Genomic DNA, 18737 nt, shown 5'->3' on the forward strand with positions numbered 1-18737 from the left:
GTTAATGTGCTATTGATAGTCCCAGCTTTTTGTGATTTTGCTGTTGTGCCCTGGATTTGGATTTCCCTTGATGGCCCTGTTCTTTCAATGATGCTGTTCCTGCCTGTTGTCAGAATAATTTATGTTTCACGCTTCATTTGCATGTTTTCCTCACTGCATGGGAAAAAAACAAGCACAAGTTTCCTTGTCTCCAACTTCACAACTTCCAATTTTCCCCTTTCTTCCCATTCCCCCTACCCTGCTGCAGCGTTGGAAACATTGCTACAGACGTTTGTGTGCATCATTGTGGAAAACCATGAACAGAAACCCCGGCTACGAAGTGGGAAAGTATGAGCAGGTAGAACGACAGGTGTTATCTCTGTGATACCCCTGCTCTGGGGGTGCTCTTGGTCCTCTTTTTGTTCTTTTAGAGTAGCACATGCCATAGAGGTAGGAGAAGATGTAGCAGTTGAACCACAATAGAGGATGACCTGAGGGCCACGTACCATTAGAAAGACAAAGGGGCACACAGGCTTGAGGTGAAGGTATAACTTCATCCTTTTCAATTCATATTGGTTCGAAACCTTTAAGTTTAACTTAAAGATTTGGGTAACTACTAAAATCCACCTTTCTAAACAGACAGTTTTCACTACTACTTTTTCCTTCATCACCAAGTCAAGAACAACCTAAATTTCAAGTACAGACACTACAGACAAATTGACTCAAAGGATGAGCCTCATGGTGGGGTCACCCCTAGTTAAGTTGTCTTTACTCACCACCCACAATTTCACACTGTTTCTCCAAACACTGCAGCACACACTGAAAACTTCACCAAGTCAAAGATCATATATGGCTTTAGAAAAATTACATCACTGTGGTGGGTTGACCCTGGCTGGAGGCCAGGTGCCCACCAGAGCCGCTCTCTCACTCCCCTCATTCACCAAACAGGGGAGAAAAGGCATAACGAAATGCTTGTGGGTCGAGATAAGGACAGGGAGAGATCACTCACTAATTATCGGCACGAGCAAAGCAGACCAAACTTAGAGAGGGAATTCATCTAATTTATTACTAGGCAAAACAGAGTAGAGGAATGAGAAAATAAAATCAACTCTTAAAACACTTCCCCCCACCCCTCCCATCTTCCCGGGCTCAACTTCACTCCTGGCTTCAACCTTCCCCCCCTCAGCGGCACAGGGGGACGGGGAGTGGGGGTTACGGTCAGTTCATCTCACGGTGTTTCTGCCGCTTCTTCATCCTCAGGGGGAGGACTCCTCTCATTGTTCCCCTGCTCCAGCATGGAGTCCCTCTCACGGGGTGCAGACCTTCAGGAGCAAACTGCTCCAGCGTGGGGTCCCCCACGGGGTCACAAGTCCTGCCAGCAAACCTGCCCTGGCGTGGGCTCCCCTCTTCATGGGTCCACCGGTCTGGCCTGGAACTTGCTCCAGCGTGGGCTTCCCACGGGCCGCAGCTTCCTTCAGGTGCCTCCACCTGCTCCGGCGTGGGGTCCTCCACGGGCTTCAGGTGGAATCTCTACACCCCCTCATCCTTCCTCCATGGGCTGCAGGGGGACAGCCTGCCTCACCATGGCCTTCACCACGGGCTGCAGGGGGATCTCTGCTCCGGCGCCTGGAGCACCTCCTCCCCCTCCATCTGCACTGACCTTGGTGTCTGCAGAGTTTCTTACATCTTCTCACTCCTCTCTCCGGCTGCAAAAGCTCTCTCTCTCTAAGTGTTTTTCTACTTCTTAAATATGTTATCACAGAGGCGCTGATTGGCTTGGCCTTGGCCAGCGGCGGGCCCGTCTTAGAGCCGGCTGGCATTGGCTCTATCAGACACAGGGGGAGCTTCTAGCAGCTTCTCACAGAAGCCACCCCTGTAGCCCCCCCGCTACCAAAACCTTGCCACGCAAACCCAACACAATCACATGTTAAAAAACCCCAAACAACTTAGAACCTAAGGTACGATGGAAGTATTCCCTGCCTATATTAAGAATTTTGTTGTGTCTCTGGCAGTGGTACATTGCCTATTGCTCGTCAAAAAAAATGTTGAAAAATGAGGAAAGAGCATAAATATGAAAACAAGATTCAGGTGCTGAAGTAAAGACACATACATCGCTAGAAATTTTGCCTGATTCTTCTTCTCACTTACAAACCTTAATCAGTCAGTCTGAGCATAGGATAACTTCACTGGTTGCTGTCTCATGGTGTCCTGCCCAGTGGTTATTAGCTGTTACTTGTGTTATGTCATCAACAAAAGGCAGGCGAAAACCTGCTCCATACAGGACCCCTCGCTCCTGAATTACAACCCAGTAACACAAACCACAGCATTATACTACTCCTCTTGGCCCTCATTACTGAGCACTTAGCATTCACACCCCAGTTTGTCTGGTCTTTAATAAGAAATAAAGTTGTTTGTTTATTTTATACCTATTTAACTTGTTGTTTAAGATTTGCAGAAGGCCATCAATCTTTGCCTCAGTACATTGACCTCACTCTAATTGTTGGGACTCTAAATTCTGCACAGATGTTATTACTATGAATTTAACTTTATATAGCAAGAAATTCAGTACTGCCATATGCTGTCTTTTATGAGCTTGCAGTTTGTAATGAACATCCATGACTAATGCTTTTGACCCAGGTAAGCCTGTGATTACGGAAGGTAAAAAGTTTACTAACCTTTATTGCAGCACTTTCAGTAATTTTACCAACAACTAATGCATACAACTCCCTTGCCTGTGTGTTGATATGAAAAATTGCTTAGCTGCTCTTAATATATCTGTCCACATCCAATGTCATTCGGGAACTCTGCAGAGTCAGCCAAAAACTTCCAGACTCATAGATTGCATATCAGAGGGGATAAGATGATTTTCTCTGATATCCACTACAATTGGGACATTTTTATGTTTTGCTAGTGGTTTGGTGTTGGCTTTGGGTTTTGAGCGGGGGAAAGTGTTAAATAAATTGGGACAAAACATTCTGAAGCTTAGTAGGAATTAGCCAGGTGCTAGAATTCAAATACATCTATTAAGTCTGTGGTTTCAAATATTTTAAACAATTGCTATATAACAGTAGGGAATACCTATTTGTAACTAACTCAATCTATATTAATCCTCAAGGATATGAACCAGATATTAGTTACTGTCCAAATTAATTTTCAGAACTACAACCAGCCTTATCAGATAGAAAATTTAAAACTGTAAAATTAACCTCCAAAAGCAGAGAAGTGAATCAATTGTGCAGTCCAATTAGCAAGTCCCCAAAATGCAGAGAGGACCTCTCCCTGCGGAGACACACTGAGCTGTGGCCCCCGTACCAACTGCGCGGTCTAGGTAGGGCTGGTGACGGTCGCAGAGACACGGGAGCCAAGGAAATGTGTGGTGGCAAAGGTTGTGAGGGTTGTTGCAAGGTCTTGGTAAGGTTTAAGAGATTGTGATCTGTCTTCAGCAGTCTGCTGAGGCACAGAAATCCAAATGTGGATCCTCCTGTGGGGGGAAGATGAGATACCACTATCCCCCAAATTAATTAGTATTAAATAATGCATCTTTCATAATTGTACATGCCTCCTTTCTGGAAGATGGACTCGCATCCTGCTTTGTATGGGGAGAGTCCACCCCACAGGAGGCAGGACGCAGGGTGATGGCAGGGGGTCTGCCCTTCTCCTGGAATTATTTATTGGGCTGGTGGTGAGCAGCAAAATTTTTCCAAGGGTGTTTAAAGTAACTCAAACAGCATTGACTACTTTCCTGTAGATCTTTTTAGTAGGTAATTAGAAATGAAAGGCAAAACAGTAAATAGCAAATTACGAGGCCTGAAAGTCAGATTTAACCAACTCAGTATTAAACTGTTGACATCTGAGTGTGCTAGAGGTGACTTACCAGGGCAGCTGGAGGTCACATCCCACTGTAAATGTCCTGATTTCCATAACAACCATAAGTAAAATCAACGATATGGCCTGCTAGAAATCCACACTGACAACCAAAAGTATCAAAACTCTTTACCATTAACCGTTCTCCACACAGCAAATGACTATTGACTAACAAGGTAAAACAAGAGCACAGCGAGGTGATATTTTACGTTTCCATTAGACAGTAAGAGATTGAAGGTGAACCGAGAGTAAATACTTGACAGTGGTAATATGTGAGTCCATTTATTCAGTGCTGAATAACATTGTTCATCTCAAACATCAATTAAAAAGAACCTAAGTGATAGCAAAGGAATACTGGTCCTGCATCATTAATTTTTTGTCAGCATTGCAGGATGTGTATCAGCTGATCCTATTACTGCCATTTTTCAATGTTAGGGAAGGGATGCTCATCTCACCGTACAGCTAGCCGACCTCGATCCTAACACGGTCAATGAAGTAGCACAAAGTAAAACTAGTGCGAAGGAAGAATGAAATTTGAGTGTGAGTCTTCCCTCTTCTTCTTCCTAAGTAGTCATGTTCATGCAAAATGAAGGTAATACTTGACAAGATGACAACAGAGGCTGAGTCCTCACACCCAAGTGAACAGCCAAGCCCTCTCCAGTTCACCTGATCTGAAGCCCACGGAGGTTTTTTAATTTATTTTTTTAATAAATTTGAGCCTTTTTGCCCCTGAGTAGGATAAACAGAGCTCAGACTCATCATGACCAGTGACAGAGTACCCCTAGGACATCCTTAGCTGGGATTAGTACCATAGTTTTGGAAAACCACTGTGCCAGGAAGGAGTTACCGATACAGCGCTAGAAACATGGCTCCTTTGGAAAGACTTCACTGCAGTCACAAGAAGGCTATCCACATTATATTCAGGCATTCTTCCACTGAATTATACCAACTAACAGTTGGTCCTGGTCTCTTTTTTTCTGCCTCAGATACTCACTGCAATTTTAATGTCTTTTTTGTTTCACTGTAATTTCAACTTTTTGGTTTACTGCTGTTTTGTTTTCACTTAAAGGTATATATTTTTTCTCAATTAATTTATTTTCAGAGGTAATGGTCCTAACTCTTGTGAAGTCAACAGACAAATGTACCAGAATCAGCTATTGAGATGAGGGACATTTATGCAGTACATGTGCTAACCCAGTTTGAAGTTAGCACTAAATGAATTTGTGCAGGACTCTACCTCCATGACTATGGTTTAGAAGATGTTTTTTTGATTTTGGCTAAAGCAAATAGGAAATTCCATTTCCTGTTGTGGGTTTACTGGACTTATCCTAAACCAAATTCTGCAGTCTCTCGTCAAAGCCCTATTATCCTCTTCCATGGCTTCTTCTATCTAAAGAACAAAAAAATATATACATTTTCTTTTACATTTTTACTGGTGGGGAATGAAAAGTAAATTTGCTGTCCCTCCACAGCTGACAGAGGTTTTGGCTTCTAAAACAGAGAAGTCCAAGTCTCAGCTGTGCTCTTGCCTGTGACATTTTCCTTGGCCTTCGTTTCTAGAGATGCACATGGGAGATACGACCAGATACAAATGGGATCACGGTTAGTGAACCTATCGGTCTGTAAACACCAGGGAAGAGAAAACATTATTCCAGCTAAAGAGCAATCTGAGAGTGGGAAAAAGAAAAAGCAAGTGGGTATAAACTAGTCATAGATATACTTGCAATGTAATTTAAGAGACAGTCTTCAAACAACAGAGAGCTGAGATTGTTGTGCATCCTCACTGCAGGAATGGAGGAGTCAGGAAACTTAACTTATCTCAAGTTGTAATTAGCTCAGTTTTCACAAGGGAATCAGTGAAGTGCATCAGTAGGTAGGTGACCTGAAGATCCAGAAGTTCCCCGCCAGCCTTATATCTCTGTCCCTACCCAGCCAATTTCCCTTAAACCCGCTAAGTACCCGCTATTAGCAGTCAAACTCCTGCTCATTGGCACAAGTCACATCGCAGCCAGCAGCATAGAAAAAAAAATTAAAATGTCGATAAATTGAAGCACCAAAAAGTTAGAGTTGCTGGTCAATAAGCAGTACTACGTTTACAGCAGCTCCTATCTTCTCAGCAGTTCCGAGCACATCTACTGAGGCAGCTAACGAAACAGGAATTGGAGCGTTGTTCTTATGAGTCACTCTGTTTGGAAACCTTTACATACTTACACAAAAAAAAAAAAAAAGCCATGTGTTAAAAGTATCTTAGCCAAACATGTTATTTCTCTTAAATATACAACAAAACACAACTGTCCTCAAGGTAAATATCCTCTGGTTTATTACTTCAGATCACTTTTCAGTGCTATAATCATGTCATTAGGATTGCAATTCCTGGCTCCAAAAGAAGCAACCATCTAACTATAAACTTCTGGTTTCCCAGTCTATTTTGTCTGTGTCACTTTGAAGGGGACAACCAGAGTTCAGTAGGTCCGAGCCTACCACTGAAACCGATGGCAATAGGCTTAAGTCTCCTTGTCCACGGTGCGTCCAAAGGAGAACAATTTTCTTCTCAGCACTGCAGTTTCCAACAGATGTTCAGGCAGCTCAAATCTTTCTTATGAACTCAATTGAGGAGCTGTGTCAGGAAAAAAGCGTGGCCAGTCTGTGTTACCCACTGATGTACCAGGAACATTTCAGCTGGTACCACCAGAGGCTTCTGTATTTTCTTTGGTATCCTGAAAAACACTGGGGGATGGGGTGGGGGGCCGCAGGGGAAGTTTCTTCCTTTGGCCTATAGGTGGAGAGGAATTTGAATAATAAATCACTGAAATCTTTCTTCTACAGGTCTTCATGAGGCCACCACAGTAATTCCCAGGATCAGACTGCTTCTTAGCTTTTACTTTAAGATTTTGTACGTAACTCTGCAAGAGCCTTGAGGATAAGAGCTCAAAAACCTTGGTTTCAGCCTATTAAAGCTAGAACAGGGTTACAATATGGGAATTCCAGTTGTTTTGTTTTCATAACTTTTTGAAATATGTTATGTTTTATTTTTACTGCTTCTGGAGCCAGGAAAGTTGCATCTGTCATGAGTAACTTCTGCAAAAAATATGATAGTGGAGACCAAAGAATAACAGAAATGCTTTCACACTGAGAGGCCTCTCCCTGTAATAACAGCATTCATCAATAATGGTAATAGCAAGTGCTAGCAAGACTCAATTGTCCTTAAACTACCTTTATGCCTCTCTTCACGGTTATATTGTCCCATCTCGCAGACAAGGTTAGGATCTCCCTTGTGGTAAGGCAGCTCTGGGTCAACGATGTGCAAGCACTAGGAAGGTAACCTCCCAGGTGATTCAGACGTCAGCAAAAGCCACATCAACAACGGGTAAGTGACATGTCCATGGACAAAATCAGAGTAACATAGCCCAAAAAGATGCTCAAAGCTATGTTTCAACATGGGCACCACGTTTCACCACGTTTTCACACCATGGACGCTCAGACTAGAACTCCCACAGCCCCTAAATAATAATTATTTTGTTTATAAGAATAAGATTGCAGATATAAGGTGGTACTTCAGAACCCTTTCTAGGTTATTTTTTAGGTCTCCATTGCAGCTCTATATTTGTCGTGTTTCCTGAGGTCAAACCAGTGGCAGCTTTAATTGCACTTACAAGGAATGTTGCTAAAATGGGCAGAGAGTCCTAAACTCAACATTTTCTTCATTATTTTGCAACTTTGGGAGCCTGCCAACATCGTTGCGAGATTTGGCATGCATTTACCTGGAAAGAATGAGAGACTTAATATTTCATTTCAGCTTTGCAACGTTTCCTCCTCCCTTACCTCCTCCCCCAAAAAAGAGCAAGCAGAGGAATTAGAAACATAGTCAAAGGGCAAAGCTGGTCTCTCTGACATTGGTACAGATCAACAGAGCTCAACAGGCTACTGGGGAGCTCTCCTTGAAAGCAAGAGCAGCTCCATCAGGAGTGACTGCATCTTTGTGGGTAGATGTCTCTCTGGTCTCTGTGAATTTGGGTGCACGGGGGAAATTTTTACCTGCCCTTCCACCTGAGGCCAGTTTGCTGCTCGATAGGTTCATCATGCTTGGACTTGGAAGCGTGAACTGTGAAGGCCAATCTGATAACCTTACCTGCAGCCTAGTGCCTTAAAGCCAGATCTAGTGAAGGTCTGCGTGTAAATCCTGGTTTAGACATTTAACACAGAAAATAATCCTCATACAGCGGTTACTTGGTTCTTGGAGTCCACAGATGACTTTGTTTTGACATGTAAGCTTGCCAGGCAACTAACAGATTTTTGTTTGAGAGATATATATATATATATATGAACTATTTTAATGTAAAATATTTTAACAGCCTAAATAAGGGATGGAAATAGAGGTTACCACCGCCCACATGCCACCAGAGCGGCTGCCCCACTGACACCTTGGCAAGTCACACTTTTCTTGGAGTTGCTTTTGGTCTGTGCTTGTGGCTGCTTCATCAAGGACTCGACTACACCCACATAAAGTGAAATTTTCACAGAAAGAGACATTTGGTGTCTCTTCTTCTGCCACCTTCGCTTCCCTCTCGCTGGGTTAAAACAAGGGCTCTGCAGGGTTGAGATCCCTCCAGAAAATCATGACACTGAAGCCGGGTTTCTCACTGACTGGGATAGAACTTACGCGGTGAAGATGCTGCACGGAAGCAGGGGGTAAGGCGCAAGACCCGAGCATCCTGCTGGGGGGCAAACTGTGAGAAAAGGGGTGCCCACCGCGGTGCCAAGGAGTGGGTGCCTCCTCCGTCGGGATGCTTTAGCTGTTGAATAAAAGCATTTGCCTGGTTAGATTCCTGGAGCTGTGCTTTTCCCCTTTGCAACGTCTAACTTTCTCCGCGCACCCTGCAAAGACTCGCTAACCCCTATCTCAAGCTACGGTAATCTACCGGGCCTACAATTTAAGCGTAGCTATGTCAAAGCCCTTCTGTGGATCCGGTTTTCCCTCTGCAGCCACCCCACTGAAAGGATTAAGCTATTTGGGAAATGAAGTACTGTTTGCTGTGAATAAGAATGTCAGATACCGGTCCCAAAGAAGCGATGTCTCGGTATATTTCGGTTTAATATTCTTATGTCAATGACACTGGTAGGCAGTGGAAAAAGGTAAAAACTCTGTGAGGCGTGTAAAACAAGCGTGGACAAGGCAATAGGAGTGTGACAGTGGGAACCGGCTGCGTATCAGCACAGGGGCCGCGCGGCTGTCACCGGGGCTGGCAGAAAACTCTCCCTATGGACCTGAAGCGCTTCCAGCACTCCCTACCCGAAGAGTTAAATTTTGCTCTTTGCCTCAGCGGTATAAATCCGTAGCATTTTGACTGAATCCCATAAAAGTAAATCAGTGTAAGTGAGGCCAGACTGTGGCCTAGCAATCCTGCAGACCAACGCTGAGAAAAAGAGACGGCGATACCAGTCAGCAGCAGCTCCCGCCACGCTGGTAGCAGAATAGCACAGAGTCAGCCAGGGAGCAGCTGGGAGGGAGCCAGATGGGCAATGAAAGGGGCACAGCGAGCTCCTCAAAAAATAGTTTTTTAATTGTAGGAAATTTTGCAAGACATCCCTGACATAAAGTTGAATTATTTTCATTTTTGCTCAAACAGCAAAAATTTAAATGCTGCCGTTTGCACAGAGAGGGGTTTTTTTTAAGTTGTTGTTGCAAGGCTGCACTTAAAAGGGGGCTGGTATTAATCATCTCTACGTAAGGCAAGTTTAAAGTGGCATATCAACCAATTATTTGGAGCAGCTGATGGGCAGTGGTCTATTTTGCTGGCTGGTGTTTTTTCAGAGCGGGTATCAAATGGGTCCACGTGGCATGAACAGAACATAGCTCCAGATGGGAGAGCAGTTCCCATCTTTTGCAGAGTAAATCTGCTGTTTGAGACTATATTATATGACTGAAATTTTATACATATGACTTTGTTGGAGCTAGGATCTCTTCCTTTGAAAATGTGCTACAATAATAATTGCATTTACCAGTTGCCAGTCCTTCTCGCAAAACATTTTTTTGTTCGGATTGTGAAATTAATTGTCTCTAGCTAATATAATTAAAAACAAACACTTCTGATTTCAGCGGAGGGAAAGGGGAAGAGGGGAAAAAAAAAAAAAAAGCAAACTGCAGCCCTGATTTTCTATTGACAACAAGAAAGCTCTGCCATCCCTGAACTGTTTAATTATTGAAATGAACTGTAACAGTACACTGGATTGTTGCCGAGGTCACCGAGTAGTACTGGATGTCAAGAGGAAAGCAGCAGCTCCGAGAGCCCTCCAACGCCCCAGGCTCCGTCTAAAAACCCACACACTTTTTCTCAAGCATTCAGGCTCTGATAGGTAGCCTGATAGCACGGCCGATTTGCTAGTATTACAGAGGTCCAACGGTGCTTGCTTGTTTTAAGAGGAGCCAAACTATGCTCTGGTGACCACCGTGACGCTGTGATTCCCATGCCCTATCGCATTCCTCTTTCTCAGATCCCAGGCATTTTTTTTTTCCCCTACGTGCAGTCCAGGATGTAGACAAATGAATTCCAAGTGACCTATGTGGGGGTGGACTCTTTGGAAACAAACAACAAAAATAAGATATCTCCTGTCCTCACTTTTTCATTTGCTCATTCCCTGGATACAGTTTATTCGTGGCAATGAAATACACATTGTGTCTCTGGAGCTAGATCCAGCAGCAACATCTTTACCACCCCCTAACCTTGGCTGTTTTGGGGTTGTTTTTTTTTTTCCTTCTTTCTTTTCTTTCCTTTTTTTTTTTTCCTTTTCTTTTCTTTTCCTGATTTCCTACTTCAGACTTTACAAAAGAGATCTTGTTTAACATTATCTGCTTCTTTGGAAGTCAGGCTGCCCTTTAAAGCCTGACATATCAAGGCTTGCTATTGATTTAAACAATGTTTTGTTTCTAGAAAAAGTTTAGGAAACTGGAAGTTTTGAAAAAATGCTTTTACATATCTGCACTGGCAGCAGGATCTGCTGTGCAAATACTCACTGTGTATGCAGGGAAAGGAAAAAACTTCTTTTGAAATTTTGAACATGAAGAAAAATCTGTAGACACAAAAACTGCTCAAAAGAAATAAAACTGCAGTTGGGGAACAGACAATAAACATTTCAGATTGCTTTATGGCACACTATTACAGGCAACTATCTTGCTTAAGTAGGCATAACATTTTTCACAGTATATATTTAAGGTTTTATTATGGTTTGGATTAACAGCAGGAAACCATTGCTCTTGAAGGGAGGGGAGAAATAATTTCTGCCAGTCCAGTGGCCTGATAGGTAGCGAAAAATCATTTTAAAACGGCCTGTGAAACGCACTGCACGGTCAGGCACGAGCAGCCTCCAGCCTACCCCGATGCTCACGTTGTGGACTGCGTACACAGCCCACGGAAAGGAAGAGCAAGAGGTGACCCTCGGGACCAGCTCTGGCCCTGCAGGCACTGATGTGGCTGCATTGGTTTCCGAGACTTTTGCTGGGACACCTACGGGAGGGAGACGAAGCCCAGAGATCTGGCGAGAGCAGCGCCTCGTGCAGACGGCGCTGGGAAGATGTTGTTTCTGCTGTCAGACATCTGCGCCTCTCCCACCACCGGCGCGCTCGAAACCTCAACGAGCCAACTGGCAGCAACCCCTCGTACTTGCTATCAGTATAAGTCTGTCTTCCTCACCGAAGTTACTGCCTGATTTTAGGTCAGACATCAGACTGTTTGGGGCCACTGCAGCCTCTCCATGGACCTCAGCCGTCCTCCGGAGCGGCTCTCGAGGACAGCAAGCTATGTGGTGACATCTCCTCCCTGGCTGCCAACTCCTGCGAGCTTGAAACAATGGAACAAAGAGTAACGGGAAAAGAACAGTCCACAATAACGCATCCAGCATTGTCCTGGATTCCCTTTGGCTTCGTTAAAATTAGTGACATCCTTCGGTCCTGGGTGCACCAGACCTCTCCTGCTTCTGCACAAAGCAGAGCCCATCACCGCAGAGCCCTGCCTGGCACACGGCTCTCGGCTCTGCTCATCTGCCCCTTGCTGACACGATCGGCTCCGGCACGAACCCGAGCCCTGCATGGGGAAACCCCACCGCAGCTGCCCATCCCTCCCCCCTTCCCACTCCTCTTGTCCCGGGGGCTTTGGTCAAGAGCAGGGACCCATGCCAGCAAGCTTGCCTCTCGCAGGACGTAACGACCTGTAGATGTTTAGCTGTCTGAAGGAAATTAGAGCAACCTGATTTTTATCACTCCCCATATCGTAACAGCTTGCCCTGTTGCCCAATTTACTTTTACCTCCTTGGAAACGTATGCCATTTACCCCAGACGCTCCCACCAGCGGCCAGGCTCTCGTGGGCATGGGGAGAACGAAACCTTCCCTGGAATATGCAAAGTTTCTGCAGAGACATGAGGAGCTAATCTCTTTGTAAATTATGTGAATTGAAGTAAGTAATTTAACAGCTTATTCCCCCAGGTAGCCAGTGACCACTGTATGTCCCTGTTATTTAATTTGACAGTTAACCTTTCGAAGGCTGGTAGTCATTTTAGATTAACCTCTGTACCTTAAAAATTAGTAAGCAATTTCCTTCTGGTTAATTTTTTTTAATTGTTAGTTTTTCCACGTATTTCCAGTGGTCACCTCATCTACTAAATTTGTTCATCCTGTTCAGTGCATCACTTTGTGAGTCAGAGTTGAGGGGGGGAGGAGGAGGAGAAAGGGTTGCTAAGAAATTGGAAAATGTTATTTAAGTAGGTAATATTAAATATTTGTGCCATAGTTTACAATTATAATAAAATAAATCTAGAAACTATTTCATGTATGAGAGCATGTACATTAGAAAAATATTTCTATAACAGATAACCATCTTCTGAACACTAGAACGTTGGTAATTTGTCAGTTTTTCTTTTAATTAAAACTGTGAATATAGTTCATGCTCTGTTTGATTCGGTGTCAACATTTTGGATGGGGGCTAAAACTGATTTCCTTGTAGATCTGTTGCATTTCTCAGGACAACTGATGAAGTGTGCCTTAACATTAAGCTCTTGAACCCATGAGGTTTGCTTGTTTCAAGATCAGTAAATCAACAGATATTAGAGTAATAGCCCTGATAAGACTCAAGACTTCTAACACTTCTGTAAATGCTCTCTTTACCAAAACTGCATCCATTTTTCCTCTCAGACAACCTGTTTTAATTCACTGCATCATTACCATGTTGGTCCACTGTAAAATGAATTAAAATTATGCTAGTTAAAACAGTTGCATTCTTAATATTATTCTCAATGTAACCCATGAAACATTTAAAGTGTTTAAACTTTTTTTTTTTTTTAGCAACACAAAAATCTATCTGTTTTTTCTCCAAATCTTTTTTTTTTTAATCATTTTTATTTTCAATCTTCCTCTGGGAGAATACTTAAACTTGCACGAGTTAAGGGTACGTCTCCCACAGTAACAGCAGGTATTAACCAGGGAAGGGCTCCAGCAACACCTTTGCCAGGGCAAGTACAACTGATTTTGGCCCTCCCTCAGTTATGTTAGTCTCTCATAATCTAATCACTGTAAGAAAAGTGCTCATTCAAAGAATTTATATACAGTTTAAAGTCAGCATCCACCAAAAAAGCATCTGCTGGGTTGTGGCTCATGCGCCACAGGATGCTCAGGCGGGCTGTTCTCACCCCTTCCCACCAGCTCGCTCTGCAGTGGGCAGCCGCACGATATCCATGCATGTTACAAAGCTGGCCTCGAAATCTGCCTAACCCACAGAAAATACAACTGGATTTACACTGGATTTAATTTTTTCCCCCATAAGTTTAGATAGAAGATGGTGTTTTTAGGACAGCGGTTATCACTGATATCTAAGAGTCTCTCCAGCTCAGCTTGTCTGCTGGGTAATTTTCAGCAGAAACCACTATGGAAGTTTACTAAGGAAGATCTGGGTGAGTTATGAGCCCCAGTCCTCATGCCTCACTCAAGAAACATGTTCCACCCCAGTAACATATCAAAAAGGGGATCAAGCTGGGGCTTGGTCCAGGGAGGACTGAGAAAAGCTTATTTCAGCGGTCGCCAGTGCTGAACGTTAGCCTGAAAGTGAAAAAACCTCAGTTTTGCATTTCATCTGCTGCAATGGCTGAAGAGGAGTAGAAAGCGCCATGAAGGTGGCTGCATGCTAGGACCAGCTTGGGTGCTCTCAGTGTAGGTGCTGAAGCAAAGGCCAATGTGTTCTTTGTGCGTAAATGTGAAAACATGAAAAAAAAATTTGCTGTAAAGAGAATGACCACAGAATATGATATATATTAGGTATTACAGGCTGCATCCCCATGCTTTTGTGTCAGGCTCATCTCCCACTCCCTCACCACTGTGAAGCTGCATTAAGCCACGCAGAGAATAGAAATAACCATTACATTTCTTAAAAACACTCATAACTTATCATAATTAGCTCCAAGCTTTAGATCCTTCTACCTTGCTTATTTTCATAAATACTCATGGCACTCAATAAAATGAAAACATCAATGAACAAAACAGATCCATATGAAATTTTCCCCAGGAAACGAGAGGAAACACATCTGGTACAGGAGAGTCACGTTGCTAAGCATGCTCAATTTCTCCACCGACAGGTGAGTACGGCGATAATCTAATTTATTTGTAAGGTACCTGAATGCTTCTTGGATCAAAGCCTGGGGGGATGCAAAGGAAAAGACTGAAAAGTGAGAAAGTCCGGTCAAAAAAGATGGTAACGGTAACTTTCAAATGTATATTGCAATCACCATAGCAGTGAGAAAGAGCTCTTACTCGATTCCCTGGGAATTACCTCAAGACAAACATGGTGAGAATTACTTTGAGGAGTATGTGGGGGAAAGCACATCAGAAAGAGGAGCAGATGCATCTTTAGAGTTCAGTATTCCTCATGCCTCTAACTTCACATGCCCTTTACACAGTCTTCTACTAATTTTTCTACACTGATAATCTATAGAACCTAATTACACAAAGTTTTTTAAAAAAATCCTCCTATAAAACGCATAATGCCTGATATCTGAGTCACAAGCACAGTTAATGTAATCTAACACATATTGCGGGAACCTACTGCACACAGATATTACCAATTAGCACATGATTTTAACAATCAACATTCATGCAATTAATAGAACACTTCATATTCCTTCTAATTTTGAGCTCTGCATGAGCATATGTTATCATGACGGAATGTGGGATCATTTATTTATACTGGAAGCAAGGCATAGAAAGCTGAGATGCTGAAAGTTAGCCTGAAAGTGAAAAAAACCTCAGTTTTGCATTGAGAAAAGAATACTTTTAGCCTGATTTCTAAAAGTTGAGCTGCGTCCTTACCTTCTCGTTGATCCTTGTTGTTAGTGAACTTCTGGAGATGAAACTGTGCCCTGATTACAGCTGGGGAATAGAACACAACCAGCAATTAGTCAACACACAGGTAAACACTTCTCTCTAGAATTGAAAACTACTACATAATCAAGGCTCATAAAAAAGAAATAACCATAGTGCCTTGCTTAGATTTTTTTTTTTACATTCATAGATAACAGTAGCTGAGTACTTTGTTTTCCTCATCATGTTTATTATTATATTTAATTGTGAACAGGGAAGAATTATTATTCTTATAGGACAGACGAAGATCTAAGGTATAGAGAGATTAAGCCAAGATCCCCACAGTATTTAACCACCCATTTACATAGAATTCCATAGGATTTAGGCATTTAATACCTTTAGGATCCAGTCCTGTCTATTTTCCTTGCAGCAGAGGAAGCAGAGCTGAACGCCCGTTTCCCAGAGTCCCAGTAGTTGCCAGCCTACCTTACTTGTCTCTTCGTGCTCATTGGTGCTAACATAAGTAAAAAGCAATAAAAACTTATTTTAATTACTGAAGTCATAAATGTGTTACTAGCTCATTAAGGAGACGAGATGCTTACTAAGAAGGTGTTTTTTACACGTAGACTGCGAGGAATCACACTGCACTGCTGCGGTAAGCTGGAGCTGCTATATTCCCCGTCTATCGCCGAGAAGAATAACGTCAAAACACAGGGGTTGTGCAAGCCTTTGCTCCAGAACATCCTCACATCTTCAGCTGCCTTGTTACAGAGATGTCCCACACTCTGGGGGGGTGGCCTATGACTGAAGACATTCCAGCAGACCTTCACAGCCAAGCACATCCTTCAGCAGCTCCCCCCTACGAGTTTGAGTACAAAGGTGTGCCGTGCCAGCACCCTTACCACGTTGACCTTCTCTTTGGCTTTGGAAGTTACTTAGTCTAATCCTGCTCTCGATAGATTTTGGAGAATGCAACAAGAGTCACAAGCATCAGGAAGTCCTTTTCCACTGGCCGTAGAGGTGATGGCAGACGGGGCATCTGATGGCAGCAGCGACCACCTTCCTTCGAGCTGCACGGTGGCTGTCCCCTCCTCGCCCTTCCAATGGGTTAGCAGCAGCGTTAGGTTCCCTTGGGGTTTTGCTTTGGGAACTGCTCTAAGCCCCTGCAACAAGAGGCTGTTGGTGCAGGGAATTCTCCTCCGGCAGCAGGGACCAAAGCAGCTGCAAGAGCTGCAGATGTAGACTCTAAATCATTGTGTCTTTTCCTCTTTCAGGACAAGCTCCTGAGAGAGTTTGGTTTACCACACATCTGACGTGCATTTATGTGTTGCAGAACAGGAGTAAAGTAGCGATTCACCGGGTATTTCTAAAAAAAAAGGTCAGAGGAGTATTTATGTCCCCCGTGACTGCCTCCCCCCTCGAGGGAGCCTTCACAGAAGTGTCACCTTTGGGGCTGCTGCTGTTTCAAACAAGAAAAGATTACAGTAATCTACAGGTAGCTAAAGAAAAGAGAGATTTCACCTGCGACTGCACCTCTCATACTTATCTCAAGGGCTCTTCAACCAAATCCTGGTAAATAGAGTGGTAAATGCTCTCCGAAAGTCAGTGTCTGATTGTGTAATTTCTACACTTTGAAATAAGTATGCAGTTAAAACGGGCCAGATTTCCATGATGACCAGGGGAGATTCACAACTACAGACAAATAAGAGGAAAAAAAAGAAAGGTTTCCCATCTCAAATTCAGTTTGCCTGAAAGAACTTCAGCCAAGGTAATAGAGCAGCACTGGTGTCACTGACAGGGAGGTGAAATACGTGTAATGTTTTTTACACATGACTAAATACATTAGCAATGGCCTTCCTGCCAAAAAAAACCAAAAAAATAAATCAAGAGATATTTTCTTCTGTCAATATCAATAGTAAATATGTATTTTTCTTAACCATTATTTTTACTGAAGGCTTTACTGCACAAAGAATCCAGGGGGAACAAAAAAAATCATATAATTGTGCAGGTTGGGGAATTCTCTAAAAATACGTAACCATGGCACCCTTGTCATTACCAATCAAGTAATCTTGATAAAAAGTAAAGTAATTAGCCTTTGAGAAGAGCATAAAGCTAATTAAAAATGACAACTTAGTCATCTCAACAAACAACAGCACAGAACCAGTCAGTAGTTCTAACTATAGCACAGTGCGATAACCTGACCTGCCAAAATGGCTTGCCTTCAAGCCCGTTAAAAGAAACCACAGTTCATAAGAGTGAAACTTTGATAACCTTTTCCTTCGTTTTAAAATGTAGATTTGCTTCATCTGCCCTGCAATATTTCTGTTTGTTCCCTGTGTTTCATCATCTTTTACTAAGACTTTGCCCACCTATCGGTAATTTTTATAAATGAAACGAGGGAAATTCCTGTAGTCTCCTCAAAGGAGTATGAACATATGCATTGTCAAAAAGATTTACAAGTTGCAAATAATAAGGTTAGTCTCATAACAAAGTTACTTGTTCAGAATTTATAAATAATAACCAGAAATAAAAACCACCGGTCTCTCATTTATATAGCAGTTTGGGGTTCTGTCCTCTCATAGATGTTAATGGCAAGGTTTTAATTAATTTCTATGGGAACAAGAGTGAATATTTCTTCTTTTCTTGCCATCAAAAAATCCTTGAAGAGGACACATTTTCAGAAAATTTTCACAATTACCCACACATTTCTTAGCAGATATATTTAGTCAGGTTGCAGGTACTGAAGAAAACAAATTATCTTTTCAAATCACAAGATCCCACTCTATATTTCCTAACATAAATATATAATTACATACATAATTAGCTACAGCCAGTAGTTCGTGGTACTACATACCTTAAAGCTGAGAGCTCGTTTCCTTTAAGAATTATTGTCCTAATCTAAGGTGTGTGCACACCACTTGGTCTCCGTGAGGCTTTGGTGCAACTCCTGAACTCACACTCAGTCTTAGATTTAAAAAGGACGACATGGGCCAAGCCCAAACATTGGTATCTTCAGCAGATCGATGCTGACACTTAATCACACTAATACACCTTCTTCAAGCACACAGAGGAAATACAGGTTTGATCCTCGGAGTAAGGATTGACTGGAATAGGAAAAGAGGTAGAGAAGATTACGATTAGGTTTTGCCTAGCCCATGCTAATCTTTGACTACAGCTTTGGTTCCTTTTTGCTAGGAAAGAACAGAATAGCGATTTAGAGAAGCCCTTAGGCTGCTGAAACACAATGCATAGGAAGCAACCTGCAAAACAGAATGATTGCAACTCAATGCAAGAAGTGAAAACTTAAGCTCCTTTGACTTACGGTATATATGAATACATGAGTTGGTAAAATAGTTACAGATGTGTATCTAGACCAAATAAAAAGACCTCGTAACCATGCAGAAAATATGTATCTGCTTGTGCTGCACTAGATCCACTCTTAGGAAAGCTTGAAGCAGAAATAAAATGTTTGCTTATATTTTGAACAAATGTTGGATGAAACAAAATTCTGAGCGACTATGAACTAGATAAAGACCTTGATCCTGCTCTGTAATGCAT

General features: G+C 42.7%; 1 long non-coding RNA gene across 1 annotated transcript; it reads right to left on the bottom strand.

The window, feature by feature from the left end:
- Positions 1 to 15188: 15188 nt before the first annotated feature.
- Positions 15189 to 16391, bottom strand: LOC129208344 (uncharacterized). The gene is made up of 3 exons (XR_008577785.1): positions 15782 to 16391; positions 15576 to 15693; positions 15189 to 15248 (listed from the first exon to the last, which is right to left on the bottom strand). It is a non-coding gene; the product is annotated as an uncharacterized LOC129208344 (long non-coding RNA).
- Positions 16392 to 18737: the final 2346 nt, after the last annotated feature.

Source organism: Grus americana, chromosome 6, assembly GCF_028858705.1.
Source record: "Grus americana isolate bGruAme1 chromosome 6, bGruAme1.mat, whole genome shotgun sequence".
Taxonomy (NCBI): Eukaryota; Metazoa; Chordata; class Aves; order Gruiformes; family Gruidae; genus Grus; species Grus americana.